Here is a 5,761-nt window from a genome sequence, read left to right as displayed (position 1 = left end):
CCGCCTGTGCCACCCTGCGCTGGGCCACCCGGCCGCAGACCCAGACTTGGAGAGCTCTCTGCACAGCAGAAGTGAGAGGCTTGGCCTGGAAGCTGTTACTGACTCCTTATTCTCTGTCACCCACAGGAAAAAGGGAAAGACAGGGGAAAAGGTCGTCACTTGTTCTCTCTGTTAAAGCAGATTTTGAGGACTTCTCTATTCCTTCGGCCTTCCCTAATATTGAAAGCCAGTGGTGTTGGTTTTTAAAGGCAAAACTATTTTTTCCCGTTTGATAAAATAAAATGCAAAATAAACAGCTCTTTTGGTTCATTTTTATGTGATGCAATAAAATGTATTTCTTCCGCCCCAGATGTACTTTTTTTTCTTGGGTATATTTTAGTCAACTACTGTACAGATGCTAGCTTAGAGAGGTCGCCAACATAGTTAACTTCTGATTGTCACCACTTCATTTTAAATTCATTTTTGAGGGGCGCCAGACTGGCCCCATCAGTGGAGCCTGCGACTCTGGACCTTGGGGCTGTGAGTTCGAGCCCCATGCTGGGTGTAGAGACTACTTAAAAATAAGAACTCTTTTAAAAATTCATTTTTGAGTGCCTACTATGTACCAAAGTATAGTTTTAGATAGCGGCTTTTCTAAAGATTGTATTTGCCTTTTTAATACATAGAGTTGTAACCATTTTTCTGTCAGGGCTAAGCTAAAATCAATATCAATTTGCATTCTCTAAACATACACCTCACAATCAGAGGGGCTGGCTCAAGATGGGGCAGGCAGCAGAGAAGTTCAAGTACAAATAATCTCTTGTGGATAGGCCACACATATTTAAACACCCTCACTACTGATTCTTTTTTTTTTTTTTAATGTTTAGTTTTGAGAGAGAGAGACAGAGAGAGAGCGAGGGAGGGAGAAAGAGTGGGAGACAGAGAATCCCAAGCTGGCCTCTGTACTTTCAGTGCAGAGTCCAGAGCCCAATATGGGGCTCGAACTCGTGAGTCATGAGATCCTGACCTGAGCCGAAACCAAGAGTCAGACACTTAACCAACTAAGCCAGTGGCCCCCTGCCTATTTATTCTTATTGTCACACTGAAAAACCAACTCAGAGTCACAAACAGAAAACCAGGAGTTATCTACAAATCTAAAGTATCCCCAAGCCACATATGCAACTATAAGTCATGGAAGGTAAAACTGTTCTTTCACTTTTTGTAACTGTCTGAAAATACACTAGAAGCGGGCACGTGAGAAAGACAACTATTTTACATAACAAATAAATTATATTTTTACCAGTGGCTCAACACTCCCCTCTTTCCCAATAAAAATCTGACTTCTAACTAACAGAACAGTTCTTTCATGTTGGTTTTGTCTCTCCCAGTTAATAACACAAAAGAACTGTAATCATTCATTCTCTCAATTTTATGTCGCCTTCAGAGCCCAAATGAAAAAAACAGGATCATCTTGTTAAATCTTTCCAAGTACACTGGAGAGTGTAGATTTACACTAGGTTTTTTCAAAAGGCTCTCTCGGAGGCAAGGCAGTGGGTTACCTGAACGTCAAAGGAGTTCCCAAATGCATCAAGACTATATATGATTTTCATGCACAGATGTCTTGACTGGAAAAAAAAAAAACCTCATAAATCATCATCTCCACACATTTTAGACGGGAGGGGAAGTAACAGAATAGAACAGTTAACAATTACTAAAGAAGCTATTTCATATAGTGGAAAGACAGACAAAACCATGTTTAGAAAGCCTGAATAGCCGTCATTCCAAAACTTGCTCACTTTTTAATTCTCTGGACTTGAGTCAGCTCGTTTCTAAAACAGGAACAACTCCAATTCTCCTGCTCATCACACAGGTTTCTGGTGAGGATTCTACGTGCCAGTTCAAGGATAACTACTTGACAGACACTTTTAAAGGGCTAGCCAGTATCCCGGACACTAATGAATTTCCCTGCATTGCTCGAGTGTGGCTGAAGATGACCAAAGCCAGGGACAGCCCTTCAACTGTTCTGCCAACTGAGAATCTCTAAAGTGGGTCCGCTATCACCGCTGCATGGGGTGACGTCAGGCTGTTGTTTACCGGAGAAGAAAGGCTGCCAATTTCCACTGGGCAGAAGACCGCAGTGGCCAGCCGCCTTCAGCTGCTTGTGAGCAAGAATGGACTCTTTATGTGTGGCATGTGTGTACATGCGATGGTTCACTGCGGTGGGGGGGGACCCTGAAACATGAAAACTGCTTTGTATGTGCATACCAGCACACGCTTTGGGTCTTATGTTTACACTAAGACAATTCATCAAAACTGATGAAAATGCAGCTTTCACTTTTGTCACTCCGAAGAAAAAAAATGCCACTCCCAGAAACTTCATCATTTAATTTTCTAAAGTAAATTTTATTTTTAAAGCAGAACAGTCAATTCTCCTCGAGTTCAATAAACAGCCAGTAACAGAAAGAACTAGGGAAGATCTATTTCAAAGCACAAACTATGTTCAGACTGCACTAACCAAGTTTTATAGGAACGACTTTATTTTCAGAGTGGTTGGTACTTCCTCCTATAAGTTCCGGAAGTATTCACTCAAGTATTAGCATACACCAACTGAATCCACTTCGGGGAGATACTCTGTTAGGTTTATTACTATAAAGGGGAAAAAAGGTCTGGCTTATTAACATATGCCCATTCATGAAAATTCCTGGCAGAAAGTAAATTCATATTAAATCAAATTTAGAAAGGCAAAAGAAAATAGGGGCTGCATTCATTATATTCTTTCTTCAACTATCCATCACCTTCTGGGACAGCAGTCAAATCAGGAATAATATAGCAACAGATCATGTTTATAACTGGCACTGAAACTTGACTTCAGACAATAAACCTAGTGTATATCCTAATATTTGAACACTGAAGAAGAAACGTGGGAAATATTTTTGGTACCTGAAAATGTATTTTCTTTGGTCCTCTTGTTAAGTGTAGTGGAAAAGAAGAGAAACTACAGCCCAGTAACAAATGAGGTTGAAGACTGAGGACGAATTCTGAGTTCTGTTTTTGGCGGCTCTGAAACTGATTATAGTATAACACTAGGTCAAACAGCCAACGTGAGCCTTATCCTCAGTATCTGAGAAATGGGAGTGATAGCAAATAATTAGTTTCCAATTTTTAGGAAAACATAAGAAAAGAAGCTAACCAGTGAAAACCTTATGTAACATTACGTTACATTACAGGAATTAGAAAATAATAGAAACATGGTCTGGGAATCCAGCCTGATATTGGCCAACTCCTTTGAGAGCTGGGGAGGAAAACGTGCTAAACAAGTAGGAAGTGTTATTAGCACTTCTTTCATTTTATAGTTAGACATAACAGTAGCATGAAAAATATGGCACCAGTTCAACTTTTTTAGGGCCAGTTCCAGCAAGTAACATTGGCCATATATTCTTAAATACATCAAGAAACCTGAAAGGCTATCTCTGGGCTAATCCCTAACATGAATGATTTAAAAAAAAAAAAAAAAAGGTATATATATACATACACAGAATAAAGAAAGTTTTCCATAGAAAACCACAGAAGCAGGCTTAAATTACACTTAAAAATGGTTATTACCAGGGGTGCATGGGTGGTTCAATCAGTTGAGTGTCCTACTTCTGTTCAGGTCATGATCTCACAGTTCGTGGGTTCAAGCCCCACACTGGGCTCTGTGCTGACAGCTCAGAGCCTGGAGCCTGCTCCGGATTCTGTGTCTCCCTCTCTCTCTACCCCTCCCCCATTTGCGCTGTCTCTCAGAAGTAAGTAAATGTTTAAAAAAAGAAAGAAAGAAAGAAAGACAATGGCTATTACCAGCTTCATTTCTTCATGTAGTGAAGAAGACCTAAACACACAAGTCAATGATGATGTAAAACAATGATCAAATGGTGGCACACAAGAACATTAAGAGTCTAACAGTCACAGATGTTTTACATTACAGGAATTTTACTGACTGAACAGGACAGTGATTACAGCAGAAGCTTCACACATCCTGAATCAGTACAAAATTCAAGAACTTTATTTTTAAAAGAAATGAAACTCCACATAAAGTAAACCAGTCAACTGATAAGGAAACCAGGAAAAGGCAACCAGTAAGAGAGACCAAATTGACAGTAATCCTTATACTTAATATTTTCCCCTATCCAACTTACTTAAAAATTCTAAAGTCAACCGTTTGGGATTTACTTTTGTTACTCTTTCTGGTTGTCACATTGGTAGAGTCACTATGAAGCAATTATAAATGCACACTGAGAAAACGAGGGCATATGAGGAATAGACAGTTATCACTGGATTGACCAAGTGCCTGAGTTTCCACTTGACACGTCATGTTGTAACTGCTACACACCAGTTCCCAAAACATCATCTGCTCTGTGGATTTAGAAAAGTCAAAATATACTTGCTTGCCATACACTTGCTTCATAAACTGCCTCATTGGGAGTACAATGCATTCCAAGAACTGGATACACTAATGCTCACAGGTTACTACTGAATCATTTCAACTTCAAAGACACATCTAATAAAAGGAAACTCATCAGTTTCATCTCAGTAACTGACCGAACGGGACAGAACTTCTCTTTGCAAAGAAGTTCTCGCTAGTCATAAACATGTCTCTTTTCTTCCCATCATGTAATGGTGTGCTGAGTTTATACTAATACCTGCATCCAATACTCAAAAGAATAAATATTCTGAAGTGCATCTCATTTTGTATCCTCAGGTTCAAAGGAGGGATACTACTAGCTGGAATGTCATCACTTGGAACAAAAACCAACTTGAAAACTTTCAAAAAGGGGCACCTGGGTGGCTCAGTCGGTTAAGCATCCAACTTTGGCTCGGGTCATGATCTCACAGTTCGTGGGTTCGAGCCCTACGTTGGGTTCTGTGCTGACAGCTAGCTGAGACCCTGGAACCTGCTTCAGATTCTGGGTCTCCCTCTCTCTCTGACCCTCCCCTGCTCTCTCTCTCTCTCTCTCTCTTTCTCTCTCAGAAATAAATAAAAAACATTAAAAAAAAAAGAAAAAAGAAAACTTTCGAAAAGAGGAATTCTCACACCAACAATGCCTATAAGTGTGCAAATGACTAGTAAAAGATAAAGCAGAATAAACAAACAAAAGGCTTCCACTTTATTTCAGGAAATGGCAAATCCATTTTTAAAAAACACTTTCTTATTCATACAATTATTCAAAAATATAAGTCACAGTTTCTGCGAAGGAAGTGAAACCCAGGTCACCGGAACAGGTGCCAGAGGCCGTATGAAACAATTAGTAGATCACACCAACAAAAAGTGGTGGTGGCCACAAGCAACTCTCCTCCACCACCCTGACAGAGAGGCTTTGCCCATCTCCCTGTCCAGTCATCACTTGAGAGCAAAACATTGAAAAAAAAAAAAAGTGGCAGCGGGGAGCCTGGGTGGCTCAGTCAGCTGAGAATCTGACTTCGGCTCAGGTCATGATCTTGCAGTTCCTGAATTCGAGCCCCACATCAGGCTCGCTGCTGTCAGCGCATAGCCCGCTTCGGATCTTCTGTCTCTCTCTTTCTGTCCTTCCCCCACTCGTGCTCGCTCTTAAAAATAAATAAAACATTGGGGCACCTGGGTGGCTTAGTCGATTAAGCGTCCGACTTTCGCTTAGGTCATGATCTCGCGGTTTGTGGGTTCGAGCCCCAGGTCGGGCTCTGTGCTGACTGCCGGCTCAGAGCCTGGAGCCTACTTCAGAGTCTGTATCTCCCTCTCCCTCTGACCCTCCCCTGCTCACGCTGTCTC

Source organism: Crocuta crocuta, unplaced genomic scaffold (genome assembly GCF_008692635.1).
Source record: "Crocuta crocuta isolate KB4526 unplaced genomic scaffold, BGI_CrCroc_1.0 scaffold113, whole genome shotgun sequence".
NCBI classification, from domain to species: domain Eukaryota; kingdom Metazoa; phylum Chordata; class Mammalia; order Carnivora; family Hyaenidae; genus Crocuta; species Crocuta crocuta.
The sequence above is the reverse complement of the archived record's forward strand: the minus strand, read 5'-3'. Positions refer to the sequence as shown.